The following is a 24,501-nucleotide window of genomic DNA, read 5'->3' on the forward strand; positions in this document are numbered from 1 at the left end:
CTGTTTGAAGCTTGCTCTGCCAACCTCTATGATGTCATGCCAATTAATTGATATGATTTTGATCATGCGGTTTTTCTCCAAGGGCTTAGAAACAATAGTTTAGATTTCCTCTTGTCAGACCAAGAAATAAACATGTCAGGATTAAGCTGTTTTATTGTCACATACACCAAATATGTTCAGTGAAATGTGTTGTTTTACAGGGTCAGCCATAGTAGTACGGCAACGCTGGAGCAAATTATGGTTCAATGTCACTTTGTGACATCTGCTGATGCAAAAAGGGCTTTATAAATACATTTGACCATTTGATTTGATCTATGGTCTCAAGGAGAGGATCATTTAGAGAGGGCTCTACTTAAGCTACTCAACTATCAACATTTATATCAACATGACAAGGCCTCTCAAAAAAAGCATTGCATTTGTGGGCTACTGTTAGTGGGATGAGCGCACACACACACACACACACACACACACACACACACACACACAGACACAGACACACACACACACACACACACACACACACACACACACACACACACACACACACACACACACACACACACACACACACACACACACACACACACACACACACACACACACACACACACACACACACACACACACCAAATTGTAGTGTAACATAATATTCCCTTACAACCTGTCATTTATCTGAGACCCACACACACACACACACATGCACGCACGTACACTAGTCGCATGCACGCGCACACGCGCACACAAATCCCGTGAGTGTTTCCTTATAGGAACGCATCTGGCCATTCTCCACTGGATGGCGAGTGGTACAAGAGGAGCGGGCTCTTGGAAGGGAAGGATAAAGACAAGACCGGGGAAGAGAGAGAGAGAGAGTTTGAGAGGAACAGGGAGAGGGCGGGAGATACAGCAGCTGTAAAAAAGAGAGAAAATCCCGGCCCAGCCTCTGTAAGCATCATTTCTCACATCGGATTTTATCCGTTCTCGTCGCAACCAATTTACGTAAGGGCATTTTCATATTTCTGTCATTTTGGCTGAAAGTGGGACTTTTGCAATGTTTTGCTGAGCACCACGTTTGTATGATTCGTTGATCTGGGTGTCTAGTCATTTACAGTATTGGAGAGAGAAAAACGTTCGCTTGATTTCATATTGGTGGTTGAAACCCGTGAGAATATTCCATTCCCAGAGAGGTCGTTCTGGAAACTAGATTGCAGAAACAGCGGCAAATCTTGTGGGTTATTTTCGAAAGGGTCGTTCTTGGTTTGATGTAAAATAACATTATAGCTCGTGTAGAAGCATGCACAACACGTGCATGGATGTCATATCCATGCATTGCTTTCGTTTTTGTGAAATGGAACGTTAGCAGAAACGGTATATAGTCTAATCAAAGATATGTGTCCCCATTCATCTGTGGTGTAATGTTAGTCAGCTGGTTTGCTATTTGCAGCGTCAAAAAATGGACAAATGGATTGGTATATCGGTATTTTGTTCTCCAAGGTAGAGGCTTGCTAGCTGCTAGCTAACAGGACAGACAATAAATAGCAGGGATACCCAGCTTGCTTGCCCATAAAAGTAGTCAGACTGGCATGCTTGCATGAGAGATGCACCACCTGCTAGGCTAGCTTTTACGCAAACCACTCTAAACTATTTGGGTTTAAACATATGGCAGCTACTAGCTAAATTAGATAACAGACATACGAGTTATTGAACAATAGTTTGCTCAATTTATACATGATGCTGTAGAGATATAGATCACAATTCATGCTAACGATGTCTGCTTGTCAGACAACTAGCTTGCTGACGTTAGCCAGTATTCTGATGTTTGGGGCTGTGTGTGTGTGCAGTGTGCACTCGTTTGCCATGTATGTTCCGCTTCTTCCATCACAACATAAAGCAAGAGAATCAAGAAGTAACAATCAGCCAATGGCTACTCTTGTCGAGCTATACTGATTTCTGTCAGTATCAGACAGCTGTTTGAGATGCATTAGTAGTCCATTTTCTGTTTTGATATTGAAAAAGGCATTTGTCCAAAGTATTTTTTTTGTAAATAAATAACAGTCGACATGTATGTTGATGGTAAGGGATTTAAAGTGTACACAAGTTACCTTTTTTTTGGTTCAGTGGTGTTGTAGACGCACACCTGTGCGCGGAACTGCCACCTGTTCCCGTGCACGCACGGAGCCAATGTCCTGTGTGTGAAGCTTGCGGTCATTGACAGGGAGCCGGACGTGTGTGACACACTTTTTTACAATCTCTGTGTTTGAAGTGACATTTAGCTGATTCCGATTATGGGGGAGAGGGACGATAGAGACCCGTTTGCCACGATTTGGTCGATATGCATTGAAGTGGCTGCTTTCTTAGCTTCGACCAAGATATTCACCCTGGAAGCAAATGGCCGAATTGACCTTAAATCGAAAATGCAGTATGTTGCTGTTGGTCACTAGAACGAATTAAACACGTCAAAAAATGTCTGATTGATGAGAAAGAAAATCCATTCCATCTGCTTATGTGTTGCATGCTTTTCATCAGACACATAGGATCTCAGGAGTCTAGCATGACTAAAGAGAACACTTGTTTACTACAATAAAAACAGTACTGTATAACAATAGTGGTATAGTAATAGCTACTTAAAACAATGTCTTTAGATTCCTAACTCTAATGAAGTGTCTGTCTGTGTCCATTGACCATTCTGTAGCTTCTGTCACTGCATGTCTGCTGTGTGTAGGAAGAGAACCCTATCCAGGTTTATAGTATTGACACAGTGGCATAAGCACTTCGATTGCGATTAGAGAGACAAACATTGCCCTACCTACCTCCTTTGCACAAAAACCATTAGTGACCTTGGGACTATGAAGGTTTATGACATTTGGTAAAAAATGAGTTATTCACATAGAGTTGCTCTTTAGGTGATCGTTGATGCCTGCCTTTATATGTGAGATATGTCAGATAATAAAACAAGTATATTTACTATGGAGAAAAAAAAGAGAAAAATCTGAAAGTTCTATTTGCCTAAACACCTTTTGGCTTGTTGCTGTAAGGTTAATTCTGGAATCCAATCTCATTGTTGGATGGTCAATCAAAAATAATTGTATGTAAGGTGATATACTTATTGAGTCATGAAAGAGGGAGACATTACAAAAGGGTTCTGAGATCTGGGACTTGAAAAATACTCATTATCTCAAAACTATACTCTGAGTGCTCTTTCCATGACATAGACTGACCAGGTGAATCCAGGTGAAAGCTATGATCCCTTATTGATGTCACTTGTTAAATCCACTTTAATCAGTGTAGATGATGGGGAGACAGGTTAAAGAAGGATTTTTCCTTGAGACAATTGAGACATGGATTATGTATGTGTGCCATTCAGAGGATGAATGGGAAAGACAAAAGATTGAAGTGTCTTTGAACGGGGTAAGGTAGCAGGTGCCAGACGCACCGGTTTGATTGTGTCAAGAACTGCAACGCTGCTGGGTTTTTCACGCTCAACAGTTTCCTGTGTGTATCAAGAATGGTCCACCACCAAAGGACATCCAGCCAACTTGACACAACTGTGGGAAGCATTTAAGTCAGCATGAGCCAGCATCCCTGTGGAAAGCTTCGACACCTTGTAGAGGCCATGCCCAACGAATTGAGGCTGCTCTGAGGACAAAAGGTGGTGCAACTCAATATTAGGATGTTCCTAATATTTTGTACACCTAGTGTTAATTTTGCAGATAGAACCTTGCAGTTCCAAGTCCTTGATTATTGACATAATAGGTTCTGGTCCTCATTTTTAATTACTTAAGAGTTTTGTCCACCCCTTTTTAGAAGAATGGCCATAACGCAAGTTCTTTATGGTAAGAACAAATTAATACAGGTTTCTTAGAGCATGTTTAAAACCCTTAGGAGAGGCATAGCTGCTTTTGTCTTGTTCTATATCAATACGAAAACCTGCATGGAAGGGGAATTTCTCTAAAATTACATAACTTACCACATTTTATTGGTAAATAGCAAGTAATTTACTGACTTTGGGTGTCAGAGACCAGAAAAATATATCAGTTTACTCATCCAGAGCTAAGCTTTAGCAATGTGGTTAGTTCTCCATAGGCTATAGTGTATTTGTCATTTTAGGGAACTATCGCTTTAACAAATGTGTGATGAACATGAATTAATATATTTGATGACATGATTAGAAAGAAGGAAGGGTATTCCCTTTATTTAATCATTACAAATCTACTTTTGTATTGAAATTGAAATCATTTTAACATTCTGTGTCAGATAGGACCTTATGGTTGAACCCAGATTGACATTTCAGAGGCATAAGGTTCTATCTGCGACTGCATCCCCCTCTGCACTTGAGGTACCTTTACGGTGAGGACTACAAAAGAGGTCTGATACCTGACATGTGAAAACTTTAATGCTCAATATCTCAGAACATTGCTTTGCTCAGATATAACCTTATAGTCCCAAGGTCTCAAATTACCTTACCTGCATGGTTTAGAAGCCACCGTAGCCTAAAGCTGATTCTGATGAAGAGAGTTGGGCTAAGAAGCTTAACGGCTGTGTTTTTTCGGGTCAGAGGGTAGGGTTATTGTTATGAGGGGAAAGCTTATACTGATTCAGGGCGTTTGTTCGTTGGCCAAGGCTCAGATTATTGTGCTTGTGTAAAATCTGTCTGTGCCATATTGTACAGGTTGTTTGGAAAGGTGATATATTTGGCTGCTATTACACAATGCAGTGATTTTGTGATGAATATTGACTGTGTTGTGTTAATGGGATGGCTGATGCTTCGTTGTGAATCAGGTTGCTGTGTGTGTTTCTCAACTTCAGGGCCGTTGAGTCCCTGAAAAGGGAGACCGGTTTAGGCAGCTAAAAAGTGCTTGTTTTAATCTCAAATCTCCAAGGAGGAAATGGTATTTGTCTGACAGCAGCTGGCTGACAGTAGCTTGCTGCTGGTGCCTGGCTCAGAAAAAAATAAAATAAATGCTGAACCAAGGCAAGTGATGTGAAAAAAAACACCAGAATAGATTTATTCCAGAATCCTAGACACAAAATAAACCAAATGCAATGCCGTGATAAAGTATCATGTTTAGGTGAGCTGTAAAACTGGAAATAAAGATTGGGGTGGACCTAAAAGCAGTCTCAGGCAGTTCCTTAGCTGATCACATGCCTGAAATGACATTTAGCCAGACAGGCAAAACAAACAGATAGGATTGCTATGAGTCACACCGTTTACCCTGCTGCCTTCAAAACTAGAAGGATACTTCTGTGTGGCTCTGCATCTAGTGGTAGAGGACTCGCACACACACACACATACACACACAGTTAAAATAGTAAAAGATGTATTGCATACTTTTCTTCAATATTGATTTATTGCATATTTGTTAATCAGTAAATCAGTGATGTTCTTAAGTGTTCAAACGTAGATGTTGGCTGGTCTTCAGACCTGCTGCATGATGCTGTTTAGAGGAGGGAGTCCCCTAGCTCAGCTGTACTGGTCTGGCAGTGGAGATGTCAATCAGAAAACACACACACACATACACACACATACACACACCCACACACACACAGGCCAATGATTGTTGTGTTTGGAGATGCTGGCAGTGGTATCATGGTCATGACTGCGTCAGTGGTGGTTGTGTTTGTCTGTGTTTGGGTCTTCCCACGTGGGATTTTGATATCGGTGAGGTAACCAACATCGTATGGAAGCAAATTCTGGGGGTAAACCAAGTGGGACTGGAACCAGTGACCTTGTATCTATCAGTCCAACACCTACCTTGATCATCCAGTGGTGTTGCAACGGGACAGTCCCAGTCTGCTCTAGATCAGTCATTTGACTCCATATTTCCATCCTTTGTTTTGACTGAGGTATGATGTTTTTAGAGGTTGACCGATTATGATTTTTCATCGCCGATACCGATTATTGGAGGACCAAAAAGCCGATACCGATTAATCGGTCGATTATTTTTTCCTTTTTTGTAATAATGACAATTAAAACAATACTAAATGAACACTTATTTTAACTTAATATAATACATCAATAAAATCAATTTAGCCTCAAATAAATAATGAAACAATTTGGTTTAAATAATGCAAAAGCAAAGTGTTGGAGAAGAAAGTAAAAGTGCAATATGTGCCATGTAAGAAAGCTAACGTTTAAGTACCTTGCTCAGAATATGAGAACATATGAAAGCTGGTGGTTCCTTTTAACATGAGTCTTCAATATTCCCAGGACAGAAATTTTAGGTTGTAGTTATTATAGGAATTATACGACTATTTCTCTCTATACGATTTGTATTTCATATACATTTTACTATTGGATGTTCTTATAGGCACTTTAGTATTGCCAGTGTAACAGTATAGCTTCCGTCCCTCTCCTCGCTCCTACCTGGGCTCGAACCAGGAACACATCGACAACAGCCACCCTCGAAGCAGCGTTACCCATGCAGAGCAAGGGGAACAACTACTCCAAGTCTCAGAGCGAGTGACGTTTGAAATGCTATTAGCTCGCACCCCGCTAACTAGCTTGCCATTTCACATCGGTTACACCAGCCTAATCTCGGGAGTTGATAGGCTTGAAGTCATAAACAGCGCAATGCTTGAAGCATTGTGAAGAGCTGCTGGCAAAACGCACGAAAGTGCTGTTTGAATGAATGCTTACGAGCCTGCTGCTGCCTACCATCGCTCAGTCAGACTGCTCTATCAAATCATAGACTTAATTATAATATAATAACACACAGAAATACGAGCCTTAGGTCATTAATATGGTCGAATCCGGAAACTATCATCTCGAAATGAAAACGTTTATTCTTTCAGTGAAATTCGGAACCGTTCCGTATTTTATCTAACGGGTGGCATCCCTAAGTCTAAATATTCCTGTTACATTGCACAACCTTCAATGTTATGTCATAATTACGTAAAATTCTGGCAAATTAGTTCGCAACGAGCCAGGCGGCCCAAACTGTTGCATATACCCTGACTCTGCGTGCAATGAATGCAAGAGAAATGACACAATTTCACCTTGTTAATATTGCCTGCTAACCTGGATTTCTTTTAGCTAAATATGCAGGTTTAAAAATACATACTTCTGTGTATTGATTTTAAGAAAGGCATTGATGTTTATGGTTAGGTACAGTCGTGCAACGATTGTGCTTTTTTCGCAAATGCGCTTTTGTTAAATCCTCCCCCATTTGGCGAAGTTGGCTGTCTTTGTTCTGAAGAAATAGTCTTCACACAGTTCGCAACGAGCCAGGCGGCCCAAATTTGTCACGAACTTCTTCATCATCCGATGATATAGCGAAATCGTCGTCTGAAAGTGTGGACCAATACGCAGTAGAGTTGGTGTTCATTTTCTTAATTTATTAAAGAACGTTGAACACGAGAAAACAAGAAAACAATAAGCACGACAAATGACAGTTTTGCAGGCTCACAAAAACACGCAATGCAAAAACAATCTCCCACAAATCCCAAACACAAACACACCCTAATATATGGGACTCTCAATCAAAGGCAAAGAGAAAACACCTGCCTTCAATTGAGAGTCCCAACCCCAATTAATCAACCATAGAAACACAGACTACCTAGACTAGACATAGAATTACCTAAACATAGATCATAAACTAAAAACCCGGAAATACTAAATCAAACGCCCTTTTACCAAAACACCACCCTGAACCACATAAAACAAATACCCTCTGCCACGTCCTGACCAAACTACAATACCAATTAACCCTTATACTGGCCAGGACGTGACAGTACCCCCCCCCCCCCTTAAAGGTGCTAACCCCGGAAGCACCTTAACAAAAATAACCCCAAACAACACCAAAATAAAAATTCCCCCCTACTAAAGGGAGGGAAGGGAGGGTGGCTGCCGTCAACGACGGCACTGTGCTACACCCCCCCTCCCCAACCCACCTATCTCTGGAGGTGGCTCCGGTTCTGGCCGTTCCAGGCTGTCGGAGCAGTCTGGCAGCTCGGGGCAGTCTGGCAGCTCGGGGCTGTCTGGGCAGTCTAGGCAGTCTGGACAGTCTGGACAGTCTGGACAGTCTGGCCGCTCGGGGCAGTCGGGGCAGTCTGGCAGCTCGGGGCAGTCGGGACAGTCTGGCAGATCGGGGCAGTCTGGCAGATCGGGGCAGTCGGGGCAGTCTGGCAGCTCGGGGCAGTCGGGACAGTCTGGCAGATCGGGGCAGTCTGGCAGATCGGGGCAGTCAGGCAGATCGGGGCAGTCGGGACAGTCTGGCAGCTCAGGGCAGTCGGGGCAGTCTGGCCGCTCGGGCCAGTCTGGCAGCTCGGGGCAGTCTGGCCACTCTGGCAGCTCGGGGCAGTCTGGCCACTCTGGCAGCTCGGGGCAGTCTGGCCACTCTGGCAGCTCGGGGCAGTCTGGCCACTCTGGCAGCTCGGGGCAGTCTGGCCACTCTGACAGCTCGGAGCAGTCTGGCCACTCTGACAGCTCGGGGCAGTCGGGACAGTCTGGCAGATCGGGGCAGTCTGGCAGATCGGGGCAGTCGGGCAGATCGGGGCAGTCGGGACAGTCTGGCAGCTCGGGGCAGTCGGGGCAGTCTGGCCGCTCGGGCCAGTCTGGCAGCTCGGGGCAGTCTGGCCACTCTGGCAGCTCGGGGCAGTCTGGCCACTCTGGCAGCTCGGGGCAGTCTGGCCACTCTGACATCTCCGGGCAGTCTGGCCACTCTGACATCTCCGGGCAGTCTGGCCACTCTGACATCTCCGGGCAGTCTGGCCACTCTGACATCTCCGGGCAGTCTGGCCACTCTGACATCTCCGGGCAGTCTGGCCACTCTGGCAGCTCCTGACTAGTGGGTGGCTCTGGCGACTCTTCACTGACGGGCGGCTCTGGCGATTCCTCACTGACGGGCGGCTCTGGCGACTCTTGACTGACGGGCAGTTCTGGCGACTCTTGACTGACGGGCAGTTCTGGTGACTGTTGACTGGCGGGCAGCTCTGGTGACTGTTGACTGGCGGGCAGCTCTGGTGACTGTTGACTGGCGGGCAGCTCTGGTGACTGTTGACTGGCGGGCAGCTCTGGTGACTGTTGACTGGCGGGCAGCTCTGGTGACTGTTGACTGGCGAGGCTGGGTTTACGCACTTGAAGCCTGGTGCGTGGTGCTGGTACTGGGCGTACCAGATTGGGAACACGCACCTCCAGGCTAGTGCGGGGAGCGGGAACAGGACGAGTCGGACTGGGCTGACGCACTTCCGGGTCCGCACGAGAGACAGGAGCTGGAAACCCAGGGCTATTGAGGCGCACAGTCGGTCTTGATCTTACCTCCTGCACAACCCTTCCCTCCTGGATGGAACTAGTAGCCCTGTACGAGCGGGGTGCTTGTACAGGGCGGACTGGGCTGTGCAGGGGCCTGATGGTAGCCGTGCGTAGAGCGGGAGTTGGGTAGCCTGGTCCTCGGAGGCGTACCGGCGACCAGATGCGCTGCGCAGGCATCCTCCTACCAGGCTGGATGCCCGCTCTAGCACGGCACCTGCGAGGGGCTGGAATAACGCGCACCGGACTGTGCGTGCGTATGGGTGAGATAGTGCGCTCCTCAGCGAAACATGGCGCTCTCCACCTCATACGCTCCTCCATATAACCACGGGTAGCTGGCTTCCGGCTCTTCCTAGGCCTAGCCAAACTACCCGTGTGCCCCCCACAAAAAAATTCTTGGGGTGTCTCGCGTGCTTCAACGCCAGTCTTGATCCTCGGAAACGTTCCCGGTCCTTACCAGCCATACTCCATGGGCCTTCTCCGGCCATAACCTGCTCCCATGTCCATCTCTCCCGATTGTCCAAATCAAAATTCCTCTGCTCCTTCCTCTGCTGCTTGGTCCTGGTTAGGTGGGAGATTCTGTCACGAACTTCTTCATCATCCGATGATATAGCGAAATCGTCGTCTGAAAGTGTGGACCAATACGCAGTAGAGTTGGTGTTCATTTTCTTAATTTATTAAAGAATGTTGAACACGAGAAAACAAGAAAACAATAAGCACGACAAATGACAGTTTTGCAGGCTTACAAAAACACGCAATGCAAAAACAATCTCCCACAAATCCCAAACACAAACACACCCTAATATATGGGACTCTCAATCAAAGGCAAAGAGAAAACACCTGCCTTCAATTGAGAGTCCCAACCCCAATTAATCAACCATAGAAACACAGACTACCTAGACTAGACATAGAATTACCTAAACATAGATCATAAACCAAAAACCCGGAAATACTAAATCAAACGCCCTTTTACCAAAACACCACCCTGAACCACATAAAACAAATACCCTCTGCCACGTCCTGACCAAACTACAATACCAATTAACCCTTATACTGGCCAGGACGTGACAAAATTGCTGCATATACCCTGACTCTGTTGCAAGAGAAGTGACACATTTTCCCTAGTTAAAAGAAATTCATGTTAGCAGGCAATATTAACTAAATATGCAGGTTTAAAAATATATACGTGTGTATTGATTTTAAGAAAGACATTGATGTTTATGGTTAGGTACACGTTGGAGCAACGACAGTCCTTTTCCCGAATGCGCACCGCATCGAATATATGCAATTCAGGACAGGCTAGATAAACTAGTAATATCATCAACCATGTGTAGTTAACTAGTGATTATGCTTGATTGATTGTTTTTTATAAGATAACTTTAATTCTAGCTAGCAACATACCTTGGCTTCTTACTGCATTCGCGTAACAGGCAGGCTCCTCGTGGAGTGCAATGTAAAGCAGGTGGTTAGAGCGTTGGACTAGTTAACCGTAAGGTTGCAAGATTGAATCCCCGAGCTGACAAGGTAAAAATCTGTCGTTCTGCCCTGAACAAGGCAGTTAACCCACCGTTCCTAGGCTGTCATTGAAAATAAGAATGGGTTCTTAACTGACTTGCCTAGTTAAATAAAGGTGTAAAACATTTTAAATAATAATAATCAGTCAAATCGGTGTCCAAAAATACCGATGTCCGATTGTTATGAAAACTTGAAATCGGCCCTAATTAATCGGCCATTCCGATTAATCGGTCGACCTCTAACACACACACACACACATACATACACATGCACATATATAGACACACACATATACATATACATATACACACATACACACATACACACACACACACACACATATACACACATATACACACACATATACATACATACACACACACACACACACACATACATACACATACACAAATACATTTGACGTCGGAAGTTTACGTACACTTAGGTTGGAGTCATTAAAACTAGTTTTTCAACCACTCCACACATTTCTTGTTAAACAAACTATAGTTTTGGAAAGTCGGTTAGGACATCTACTTTATACATGACACAAGTTAGTTTTTCCAACAGTCGTTTACAGACTGATTATTTCACTTATAATTCACTGTATCACAATTCCAGTTGGTCAGAAGTTTACATACACTAAGTTGACTGTGCCTTTAAACAGCTTGGAAAATTCCAGAAAATGATGTCATGGCTTTAGAAGCTTCTGATAGGCTAATTGACATCATTTGAGTCAATTAGAGGTGTACCTGTGGATGTATTTCAAGGCCTAAATTCAAACTCAGTGCCTCTTTGCTTGACATCATGGGAAAATCAAAAGAAATCAGCCAAAACCTCAGAAAAATAAATTACAGACCTCCACAAGTGTGGTTCATCTTTGGGAGCAATTTCCAAATGCCTGAAGGTACCACGTTCATCTGTACAAACAATAGTACCCAAGTATAAACACCATGGGACCACACAGCTCTCATACCGCTCAGGAAGGAGACGCGTTCTGTCTCCTAGAGATTAATGTACTTTGGTGCAAAAAGTGCAAATCAGTTCCAGAACAACAGCAAAGGACCTTGTGAAGATGCTGGAGGAAACAGGTACAAACGTATCTATATCCACAGTAAAACGAGTCCTATATAGACATAACCTAAAAGGCCGCTCATCAAGGAAGAAGCCACTGCTCCAAAACCGCCATAAAAAAGCCAGACTGCGGTTTGCAACTGCACATGCGGACAAAGATCGTGCTTTTTGGAGAAATGTCCTCTGGTCGGATGAAACAAAAATAGAACTGTTTGGCCATAATGACCATCGTTATGTTTGGAGGAAAAAGGGGGAGGCTTGCAAGCCGAAGAACACCATCCTATCCGTGAAGCACGGGGGCGGTAGCATCATGTTGTGTGGGTGCTTTGCTGCAGGAGTGACTGGTGCACTTCACAAAATAGATGGCATAATGAGGCAGGAAAATTATGCATATATATTGAAGCAACATCTCAAGACATCAGTCAGGAAGTTAAAGCTTGGTCGCAAATGGGTCTTCCAAATGGACAATGACCCCAAGCATACTTCCAAAGTTGTGGCAAAATGGCTTAAGGACAACAAAGTCAAGGTATTGGAGTGGCCATCACAAAGCCCTGACCTCAATCCCATAGAAAATTTGCGGGCAGAACTGTTAATGTGTGTGCGAGCAAGGAGGCCTACAAACCTGACTCAGTTACACCAGCTCTGTCAGGAGGAATGGGCCAAAAGTCACCTAACTTATTGTGGGAAGCTTGTGGAAGGCTACCTGAAACGTTTGACCCAAGTTAAACAATTTAAAGGCAATGCTAGCAAATACTAATTGCGTGTATGTAAACTTCTGACCCACTGGGAATGTGATGAAAGAAATAAAAGCTGAAATAAAGCATTCTCTCTACTATTATTCTGACATTTCACATTCTTACAATAATGTGGTGATCCTAACTGACTTAAGACTGTGCATTTTTACTAGGATTAAATGTCAGGAATTGTGAATTTTTGGCTAAGGTGTATGTAAACTTCCGACTTCAACTGTACATACATACACATGCACATATATACACACACACACACACACACACACACACACTCACACATGCACACACACACACATACACACTGAAAATCAGTTGAAAATAACAGACAGATCTGATTATCTATGACGAATAGTTCCATTGTTCGTTTAAACACATTATGATTCATAGCTTTCAGCTTTAATGTTATAGCTAAACAAAACAGGACTCTCTTCCCAAGCGTCCATTGTGGATGTTATAATTTTACTGGGGTGTTTTCCTTGGCTGGGGAGAGGGGCGGAGGGGCGGAGCTGTGTGTGTGTGTGTGTGTGTGTGTGTGTGTGTCTGTCTGTCTGTCTGTCTGTCTGTCTGTCTGTCTGTCTGTCTGTCTGTCTGTCTGTCTGTCTGTCTGTCTGTGAGGTTCATGTCCATAGGTTTAATGTTTTTCTTGATTTAAGGGGAGGATCCTAATGTCCAGAGCTGACCTGTTCTTAAAGGCCCAGTCCAGTCAAAAACTAGATTTTCTTGTGTTGTATATACATCTCCACACAATGAGGTTGTAATAATACTGTGAAAATACGAAAATTTGAATAATTTCCATTTAGTGTAACAGCTGTTTTGAAAAGACCACTTGAACCCAGGCGTTAAATTAGTTGATAGACCAATAAGAAAGAGAGTTCCAAACGTCTCTGCCAATAACAGCTAGTTTTCAGTTTTCCCCTCCCCATTCAGACCACTCCCAGACAGTCCTAGCTAAATGATTGCTTGAGAATTTGATCTTTGCGAAGAAGCATTTTGAAATGATTTGATATTGAGATAACAACGGCTGCATTGGGCCTTTAAATGTTCCCTCCTCTGTCCTCACAGGCCAAGATATGAGTTTCACCCACTGAAGTTACTTCATGCTGAACTGGTAAGTTGGAGAGTTATATTAGACCTAATACCTATTGGTGTTAACAGTGAAACCGATGGTTGTTGTTTATACTCTTACTGTTTTTGGTGGTCTTTCTAGAACTCCCTCGGCTGTTGCATATGAAACACACATCATGTTAGATGATGTTTCTCTGTAGAGTGGAAATCATTTTGGGGGGTTGGTAAACATGTTTGTGAACTACAGCCTGCCCTTAATGACAGAGATACACGTCCTATGTAATCTATACATGTAGGAGCAGGTGATCTTCTCTGTACTGTTGAATGTGGGAGGAGTGGAAACAGAACATTATACAGTATCTGTTGTGTGTAAATACCATCTCCAGCTTCCCACTTTTTAAAAGGGAAATGTACATTATTTTCTTTATTTATAGGAAATGTATCAGGTTGTGTCCCTATTTTAAACTGAGTGGACAATCATTTATTCACTATCTATGCCTATTTTAAACTGTGAGTGGACAGTCATTCACTATCCAAGCCTATTTTAAACTGTGAGTGGACAGTCATTCACTATCCAAGCCTGTTTTAAACTGTGGGTGGACAGTCATTCACTATCCAAGCCTATTTTAAACTGTGAGTGGACAGTCATTCACTATCCAAGCCTATTTTAAACTGTGAGTGGACAGTCATTCACTATCCAAGCCTGTTTTAAACTGTGGGTGGACAGTCATTCACTATCCAAGCCTATTTTAAACTGTGAGTGGACAGTCATTCACTATCCAAGCCTATTTTAAACTGTGGGTGGACAGTCATTCACTATCCAAGCCTATTTTAAACTGTGAGTGGACAGTCATTCACTATCCAAGCCAATTTTAAACTGTGGGTGGACAGTCATTCACTATCCAAGCCTATTTTAAACTGTGGGTGGACAGTCATTCACTAACCAAGCCTATTTTAAACTGTGGGTGGACAGTCATTCACTATCCAAGCCGATTTTAAACTGTGGGTGGACAGTCTTTTAGTCACTATCTAAGCTCAGTGCAGTCTTCTCAAATCAAAATCAAACATTTGTCACAAGAGCAGACTCAGACGAGGAGACGGGGATGAAGTAACCAAGGTATTTATTGACACACGGGGGGAGATGGAGTGCAGGTCAGTAGAAGCTTGGGTGGGAAGCTGGAAACCAGGTGCGGAAGCTGAGGCTGGAGCGAGAGGGGTTGAGACAGGGTAAGCAGGTCCGGAGGGGAATCCAAGGGAGTAGTAGAGTGGGGAATCCAGGACAGAGTAGCAGGATGACGAGACATGGGACTGGAGACAGGGACCAGAGTCAGAGCGGGCAGAACTGTAGCTGAAAGGAAAACAGCGTCAGGCAAGGAAAACAGGCACAATGATGAGCCGAGGGGGTGGAGGAGCTGCTGCAGGAGCAGACCGAACTGGAGCAGACAGGTTTAATCAGGGATACATGGAAGGTAGGATGGATCCTGAGAGAGGCTGGGAGTTTCTGGCGCACCTCAGAGGGGTTAATGACCCGATCAATTTCAAAGGGACCAATGAATCGGGGGCAAAGTTTCTTCGATGCCACCTTCAATGGCAGGTCATTCGATGAGAGCCATACCTTTTGACCCGGGGGGTACACTAGAGCAGAGGCCCGGCGACAGTTGGCTTGGGACTGGGTCCTGTCGGAAGCACGAAGAAGGGCAGCCCAAGCCTTCCTCCAGGTACGGTGACAACGGCCCAGATGATCCTAGACAGAGGGAACCTCAACCTCTTGGTCGGGGAACAAGGGTGGTTGGTAACCCAGAGCACACTCGAAGCGTGACATACCTGACGAGGCGTTGATGAGGGTGTTGTGGGCATATTCAACCCAGGGTAGCTGAGCGCTCCAGGAGGAAGGGTTAGCAGAAGTCAAGCAGCGTAGGGCAGTCTCCATCTCTTGGTTGGCCCGTTCGGTCTGGCCGTTGGTCTGGGGGTGGTATCCAGAAGAAAGACTGACATTGATACCAAGCGCTGAACAGAAGGATCTCCGTACCTGGGAGGTAAACTGGGGGTCCTCTGTTGGAAACGAAGTCAGATGTCAACATGCTTTGTAAACAACAGGTGAAATGTATATTTACAGGCCCTTCCCTACAATGCAGAGAGAAAGAAAATAGAGAAATAATATAAAAGTAAATCACGTAATAATAAATAAAAGTACTAATAAATACACAATGAGTAATGATAACTTGGCTTGTGCAGGCATACGAGGTAATTGGGTAGATATGTACATACTAGAGGTCGACCGATTAATCGGAATGGCCTATTAATTAGGGCCGATTTCAAGTCTTCATAACAATCGGAAATCGGTATTTTTGGATGCCGATTTGGCCTATTTTTTTTTTTTTATTTATAAAAAAAAAAAATGTACACCTTTATTTAACTAGGCAAGTCAGTTAAGAACACATTATTATTTTCAATGACGGCCTAGGAACGGTGGGTTAACTGCCTTGTTCAGGGGCAGAACAACAGATTTCTACCTTGTCAGCTCGGGGATTCAATCTTGGAACCTTACGGTTAACTAGTCCAACGCTCTAACCACCTGCTTTACATTGCACTCCACGAGGAGCCTGCCTGTTACGCGAATGCAGTTAGAATCCAAGGTAAATCCAAGGTAAGTTGCTAGCTAGCATTAAACTTATCTTATAAAAAACAATCAATCAATCAATCATAATCACTAGTTAACTACACATGGTTGATGATATTACTAGTTTATCTAGCCTGTCCTGCGTTGCATATAATCGCTTAGGTACACGTTGCTCCAACGTGTCCCTAACCATAAACATCAATGCCTTTCTTAAAATCAATACACAAGTATATATTTTTAAACCTGCATATTTAGTTAATCTTGCCTGCTAACATGAATTTCTTTTAACTAGGGAAAATGTGTCACTTCTCTTGCAACAGAGTCAGGGTATATGCAGCAGTTTGGGCCGCCTGGCTCATTGCGAACTGTGTGAAGACTATTTCTTCCTAACAAAGACAGCCGACTTCGCCAAACGGGGGAGGATTTAACAAAAGCGCATTTGCGAAAAAAGCACAATCGTTGCACGACTGTACCTAACCATAAACATCAATGCCTTTCTTAAAATCAATACACAGAAGTATATATTTTTAAACCTGCATATTTAGCTAAAAGAAATCCAGGTTAGCAGGCAATATTAACAAGGTGAAATTGTGTCACTTCTCTTGCGTTCATTGCACGCAGAGTCAGGGTATATGCAACAGTTTGGGCCGCCTGGCTCGTTGCGAACTGATTTGCCAGAATTGTACATAATTATGACATAACATTGAAGGTTGTGCAATGTAACAGGAATATTTAGACTTAGGGATGCCACCCTTTAGATAAAATACGGAACGGTTCCGTATTTCACTGAAAGGAAAAACGTTATGTTTTCGAGATGATAGTTTCCGGATTCGACCATATTAATGACCTAAGGCTCGTATTTCTGTGTGTTATTATGTTATAATTAAGTCTATGATTTGATAGAGCAGTTTGACTGAGCGATGGTAGGCATCAGCAGGCTCGTAATCATTCATTCAAACAGCACTTTAGTGCGTTTTGCCAGCAGCTCTTCGTTGTGCTTCAAGCATTGCGCTGTTTATGACTTCAAGCCTATCAACTCCCAAGATTAGGCTGGTGTAACCGATGTGAAATGGCTAGCTAGTTAGCGGGGTGCGCGCTAATAGCGTTTCAAACGTCACTCGCTCTTCATGGGTAATGCTGCTTCGAAGGTGGCTGTTGTCGATGTGTTCCTGGTTCGAGCCCAGGTAGGAGCGAGGAGAGGGACGGAAGCTATACTGTTACACTGGCAATACTAAAGTGCCTATGAGAACATCCAATAGTCAAAGGTATATGTAATACAAATCGTATAGAGAGAAATAGTCGTATAATTCCTATAATAACTACAACCTAAAATTTCTGTCCTGGGAATATTGAAGACTCATGTTAAAAGGAACCACCAGCTTTCATATGTTCTCATGTTCTGAGCAAGGAACTTAAACGTTAGCTTTCTTACATGGCACATATTGCACTTTTACTTTCTTCTCCAACACTTTGCTTTTGCATTATTTAAACCAAATTGAACATGTTTCATTATTTATTTGAGGCTAAATTGATTTTATTGATGTATTATATTAAGTTAAAATAAGTGTTCATTCAGTATTGTTGTAATTGTCATTATTACAAATAAATAAAACAAATCGGCCGAATAATCGGTATTGACAGGGGTTTTGGGCATCCAACAATCGGTATCGGTATCGGCGTTGAAAAATCATAATCGGTTGACCTCTATAGTACATACACTGTATATACAAAAGTATATGGACACCCCTTCAAATTAGTGGATTTTGTTATTTCAGCCACACCCGTTGCTGACAGGTGTATAAAATCGAGCACACAACCATGCATTCTCCATAGACAAACATTTGTAGTAGAATGGCTTACTGAAGAGCTAGGTGACTTTCAACGTGGCACTGTCATAGGATGTCACCTTTCCAACAAGTCAGTTTGTCAAATTTATGCCCTGTTAGAGCTACCCCATTCAACTGTAAATGCTGTTATTGTGAAGTGGAAATGTCTAGATGCATCAATGGCTCAACCGCAAAGTGGTAGGCCACACAAGTTCACAGAACGCGACCGCCAAGTGCTGAAGTGCGTAGCACATAAAAATCGTCTGTCCTCAGTTACAACACTCACTATCGAGTTCCAAACTGCCTCTGGAAGCAGCGCCAGCACAATAACTGTTTGTCGGGAACTTCATGAAATGCGCAATGCCAAGTGTCGGCTGGATGTGCTGTAAAGCTCGCCACCATTGGAAATGCGTTCTCTGGAGTGATGAATCACGCTTTACCATCTGTCAATCCGACGGACGAATCTGGGTTTGGTGAATGCCAGGAGAACGCTACCTGCCCGAATGCATAGTGCCAACTGTAAAGTTTGTTGGAGGAGGAATAATGGTCTGGGGCTGTTTTTCATGGTTCTTGCTAGGCCCCTTAGTTCCAGTGATGAGAAATCTTAACACTACAGCATACAATGACATTCTAGATGATTCTGTGCATCCAACATTGTGGCAACAGTTTGGGGAAGGCACTTTTCCTGTTTCAACATGACAATGCCTCTGTGCACAAAGCGAGGTCCATACAGAAATGGTTTGTCGAGTTCGGTGTGGAAGAACTTGACAGGCCTGCGCAGAACCCTGAACTCAACCCCATCGAACACCTTTGGGATGAATTGGAACGCCGACTACGAGCCAGGCCTAATCACCAAACATCAGTGGCTGACCTCACTAATGCTCTTGTGGCTGAATGGAAGCAAGTCCATTCAATGTTCCAATACCTAGTGGAAACCCTTCCAGAAGAGTGGAGGCTGTTATAGCAGCAAAGGGGGGACGAAATCCATATCAATGCCCATGATTTTGGAATGAGATGTTTGACGAGCAAGTGTCCAGATACTTTTGGTCATGTAGTGTATAACTAGAAATAAAGTGACAGATAATAAACAGTAGCAGCAGCGTGATAAGTCAAAAAAGTTCGTGCAAAAAGGGTCAGTGCAGATAGTCTGTGTCGGTATTTGGTTAACTATTTAATTAACTATTTTGTAGTCTAATGGCTTGGGTGTAGGAGCTGTTCAGGGTCCTGCGGTTCCAGAATTGGTGCATTGGTACTGCTTGCTGTGCGGTAGCAGAGAGAACAACAGTATATGACTTGGTTCGCTGGAGTCTTTGACAATTTTTAGTGCCTTCCTCTAACACTGCCTGGTATAGAGGTCCTGGTTGGCAGGGAGCTCAGCCCCATTGATGTACTTGGCTGTACGCACTACCATCTGTTGCGCCTTGCGGTCAGATGCCAAGCAGTTGCCATACCAATCGGTGATACAGCCAGTCAAGATGCTCTCAATGGTGCTGCTGTAGAACCTTTTGATGATCGGAGTGCCCATCTAAAGCCTTTTCAGCCTCCTGAAGAGGAAAAGGTGTTGTCATGCCCTCTTCCCGACTGTGTTGGTGTGTGCAGACCATGATAGATCCTTAGTGATGTGGACACCGAGGAACTTGAAGCTCTAGACCCATTCCACTACAGACCTGTCGATATGAATGGGGGCTTGTTCAGTCCGCGATCAGCTCCTTTGTCTTGCTGAAGTTGAGGGAGAGGTTGTTGTCCTGGCACCATGCTGCCAGGCCTCTGATCTCCTCCCTATAGGCTGTCTCATTGTCGTTGGTGAACATCCCTACCACCGTTGTGTCATTGGCAAACTTAATGATGGTGTTGGAGTCGTGAGTGGCCACGCAGTCGTGGGTGAACAGGGAGTACAGGAGGGGACTAAGCACACACCCCCGAGGGGCCCCCGTGTTGCGGGTCAGTGTGGCGGATGTGTTGTTGCCTACCCTCAACACCTCCCTCTGCAACTGGATCCTGAACTTCCTGACCGGCCACCCCCAGGTAGTGAGGGTAAGCAACAACACATCCGCCATGCTGTCCCTCACCACCTGGGGGCGGCCCATCAGGAGGTTCAGGATCCAGTTGCAGTCCCAGAATCCTTAGCTTAGTGATGGGCTTGGAGGGATTTTGGTGTTGAATGCTGAGCTGTAGTCAATGAACAGCATTTTCACATAGGTGTTCCTCTTGTCTAGGTGGGAAAGGGCAGTGTGGAGTGCAATAGAGATTGCGTTATCTGTGGATCCGTTGGCGCGGTATGTGAATTGCAGTGGGTCCAGGGTGTCTGGGATGATGGTGTTGATATGAGCCATGACCAGCCTTTCAAAGCATTTCATGGCTACATATGTGAGTGCGTGGGGTGATAGTCATTTAGACAGGTTACCATGGCGTTCTTGGGCACAGGGACTATGGTGGTCTGCTTGAAACATGTAATCCATAGTAGTTTGCAAGCCTTGCCACATCCAACGATCATCAGAGCCGATGTAGTAGGATTCGACCTTTGATAAGTCGGAGGGCATAGTGGGATTTCTTATAAGCATCTGGATTAGTGTCCCGCTCCTTGAAAGCGGCAGCTCTAGCTTTTAGCTCAGTGCGGATGTTGCCTGTAATCCATAGCTTCTGGTTGGGATATGTATGTACAACCACTGTGGGGAAGACGTCGTCAATGTACTTATTAATGAAGCCTAACCACTTCTGTATTTAGCGTGACACTGGTACTTCCTGTTTGAGTTTTTGCTTGTAAGTAGCAATCAGGAGGATAGAGTAATGGTCAGATTTGCCAAATGGAGGGCGACGGAGAGCTTTGTATGCGTTTCTGTGTGTGGAGTAAAGGTGATCTGCATTTTTTTTGCCTCTAGTTGCACAAGTGACATGCTGGTAGAAATGAGGTAAAATGGATTTCAGATTCCCTGCATTAAAGTCACCGGCCACTAGTAGCGCCGCATCTGGATGAGCATTTTCTTCATTGCTTATGGCCCTGTACAGCTCATTGAGTGCAGTTTTAGTTCCAGCATCGGTTTGTGGTGGTAAATAGACATATGTTAGCTAATCCAAGTTTATCATTTAAAAAGGCTAATTGATCATTAGAAAACCCTTTTGCAATTATGTTAGCACAGCTGAAAACTGTTAAAGAAGCAATAAAACTGGCCTTCTTTAGACTAGTTGAGTATCTGGAGCATCAGCATTTGTGGGTTCAATTACAGGCTCAAAATGTCCAGAAACAAAGAACTTTCTTCTGGAACACGTCAGTCTATTCTTGTTCTGAGAAATGAAGACTGAAGATCTCGTACAATGCTGTGTACTACTCCCTTCACAGAACAGAGCAAACTGGCTCTAACCAGAATAGAAAGAGGAGTGGGAGGACCCGGTGCACAACTGCGCAAGAGGACAAGTACATTAGAGTGTCTAGTTTGAGAAACAACTGGCAGCTTCATTAAATTGTACCCGCAAAACACCAGTTGAAGAGGCGACTCCGGGATGCTGGGCTTAAAGCTGTGCTAACATAATTGCAAAAGGGTTTTCTAATGATCAATTAGCCTTTTTAAAATGATAAACTTGGATTAGCTAACACAACGTTCCATTGGAACACAAGAGTGATGGTTGTTGATAATGGGCCTCTGTACGCCTATGTAGATATTCCATAAAAAATCAGACGTTTCCAGCTACAATAGTCATTTACAACATTAACAATGTCTCCACTGTATTTCTGATCAGTTTGATGTTATTTTAATGGACAAAAAATAGGCTTTTCTTTCAAAATCAAGGAAATTTGTAAGTGACCCCAAACTTTTGAACGGTAGTGTAGGTCTAATTTATTTTCGACTTTCCCATGTATGAATGATGTGTATTGCACTCTGAACATTCTCCCACATCACTCATTGATAAGCAGCCTGTGTGACTGCCTGAGTTGTTGCCTGTGTGTTTCTTCCATACAGTCGTAAACTTTAATGATCCTGAAAGACTGTGTGACGTAATTATGTAGTGTGTGCGCATGTGTCTACAGTAGCACGAAGCCTGTGTGTGTGTGTGTGTGTGTGTGTGTGTGTGTGTGTGTGTGTGTGTGTGTGTGTGTGTGTGTGTGTGTGTGTGTGTGTGTGTGTGTGTGTGTGTGTGTGTGTGTGTGTGTGTGTGTGTGTGTGAGAGGTCTTACGAGCACTAGATTTACTTCCAGAGACCTATCAGTCTCTTGCCAGTCCAGTCGGGCAGTGTGTGTGTGTGTGTGTGTGTGTGTGTGTGTGTGTGTGTGTGTGTGTGTGTGTGTGTGTGTGTGTGTGTGAGAATGAATCAAATGTGCTACTCTAGGGTTGCAGCCAGAACATACACTGTCACTCAGCAGCAGAGGACTTATACTTCCTATTGTGATATAACTACTGTGCATTCGGATAGTGTTCAGACCCCTTGACTTTTTCCACATTTTGTTACGTTAAAGCCTTATTCTAAAATGGATTACATCGTTTTTTTCTTTCATCTATCAACACACAATATCCAATAATGTCAAAGCAAAAACAGGTTTTTAGACGTTTTTGCAAATGTGTACAAAGAAAAAAACTGATATCACATTTACATAAGTATTCAGACACTTTACTCAGTACTTTGTTAAAGCACGTTTGGCAGCAATTACAGCCTAGATTCTTGTTGGGTATGATGCTACAAGCTTGGCACACCTATATTTGGGGAGTTTCTCTCATTCTTCTCTGCAGATCCTTTTAAGCTCTGTCAGGTTGGATGGGGAGCGTTGCTGCACAGCTATTTTCAGGTCTCTCCAGAGATGTTAGATCGGGTTCAAGTCCGGGCTCTGACTGGGCCACTCAAGGACATTCAGAGACTTGTCCGGAAGCCACTCCTGCGTTGTCTTGGCTGTGTGCTTAGGGTCGTTGTCCTGTTGGAAGATTAACCTTTGCCCCAGTCTGATGTCCTGAGCACTCTGGAGCAGGTTTTCATCAAGGATCTCTCTCTATCTTGACTCCCAGTCCCTGTCACTGAAAAACATCCCCACAGCATGGTACTGCCACCACCATGGTTCACCATAGGGATGGTGCCAGGTTTCCCCCAGACGTAACGCTTGGCATTGAGCCCAAAGAGTTACATTTTGATTTCATCAGACCAGAGAATCTTGTTTCTCATGGGTTGAGAGTCTTTTAGGGGCATTTTGGCAAACTCTAAGCGGGCTGTCATGTGCCTTTTACTGAGGAGTGGCTTCTGTCTGGCCACTCTACTGTAAAGGCTTGATTGGTGTAGTGCTGCAGAGATGGTTGTCCTTTTGGAAGGTTTTCCCATCTCCACAGAAGAACTCTGAAGCTCTGTTAAAGTGACCATCGGGTTCTTGGTCACCTCCCGGACCAAGGCCCTTCTCCCCCAATTGCTCAGTTTGGCCGGGCGGCCAGCTCTAGGACGAGTCTTGGTGGTTCCAAACTTCTTCCATTAAAGAATGATGGAGGTCACTGTGTTCTTGGGGACCATCAGTGCTGCAGACATTTTTGGGTACCCTTCCCCAGATCTGTGCCTCAACACAATCCTGTCTCGGAGCACTACGGATAATTCCTTCGACCTCATGGCTTGGTTTTTGCTCTGAAATGCCCTGTCAACTGTGGGACCTTATATAGACAGGTGTGTGCCTTTCCAAATCATGTCCAATCAATTGAATTTACCACAGGTGGACTCCAATCAAGTAGTAGAAACATCTCAAGGAGGATCAATGGAAACAGGATGCACCTGAGCTCAATTTCGAGTCTCATAGCAAAGGGTCTGAATACTTATGTAAATTAGGTATTTATTACCAGAAATATTTTTAAATGTACTCCTAAATTTCTTTGTGTACGCCTACGTTTTTCAACTTAGGTCGAACATGTGCTCCTTGTAAAAAAAAGTCACCATAGAGCCCTGTGTGTGTGTGACATAGAGAATGATATAGCGAGAGAGAAAGAGAAAGAAACATTGAGATGTCCCTCCAACAGATGTCTGGTGTTAACTCATATCAATATTGCTCCTTTTAATAGAATATTTGGCCAAATGATCTATTCGCCTCAGCGTCAGATGACATCCCCATTGCTGTGAAATTACCTCAGGTTGGAAGACACACACACACACACGTACACACACGTTTTACTATCCTTGTGAGGACCAAACAATTTATTCCCATTCAAAATCTTATTTCTAAACCTAACCCCAAACCTTAACCTAACCCAAAACTTAACACCTAACCCTAACTCCTAAACCTAACACCTAATTCTAACCCTAAACTTAAGCCTAAAATAGCCTATTTCCTTATGTGGATCTGCAAAATGTCCCCACTTGTGCAAATGTTCCTTGTTTTACTGTCCTTATGAGGACATCTGGTCCCCAGAAGGATAGTTAAACCAAACACACACACCTCTCCACTCACATTGG

The 24,501-nt window shown here is 44.0% G+C and overlaps 1 protein-coding gene across 7 annotated transcripts in view; it reads left to right on the forward strand.

The window, feature by feature from the left end:
- The first annotated feature begins 784 nt into the window (after positions 1-784).
- LOC106608040 (1-phosphatidylinositol 4,5-bisphosphate phosphodiesterase beta-4) overlaps positions 785-24,501 on the forward strand; it is a 172,460-nt gene continuing 148,743 nt past the window's right edge. For 6 of the 7 annotated variants that reach the window (XR_006770319.1, XR_006770320.1, XM_045720990.1 and 3 more), the window contains exons 1-2: positions 785-996; positions 13,645-13,690. The gene's annotated coding sequence lies outside the window, so the exon portion shown is untranslated. The remainder of the gene's footprint in view (positions 997-13,644; positions 13,691-24,501) is intronic. The other variant, XM_045720991.1, reaches the window with a different exon arrangement.

This window comes from Salmo salar, chromosome ssa06 (assembly GCF_905237065.1).
Source record: "Salmo salar chromosome ssa06, Ssal_v3.1, whole genome shotgun sequence".
Classification (NCBI taxonomy): domain Eukaryota; kingdom Metazoa; phylum Chordata; class Actinopteri; order Salmoniformes; family Salmonidae; genus Salmo; species Salmo salar.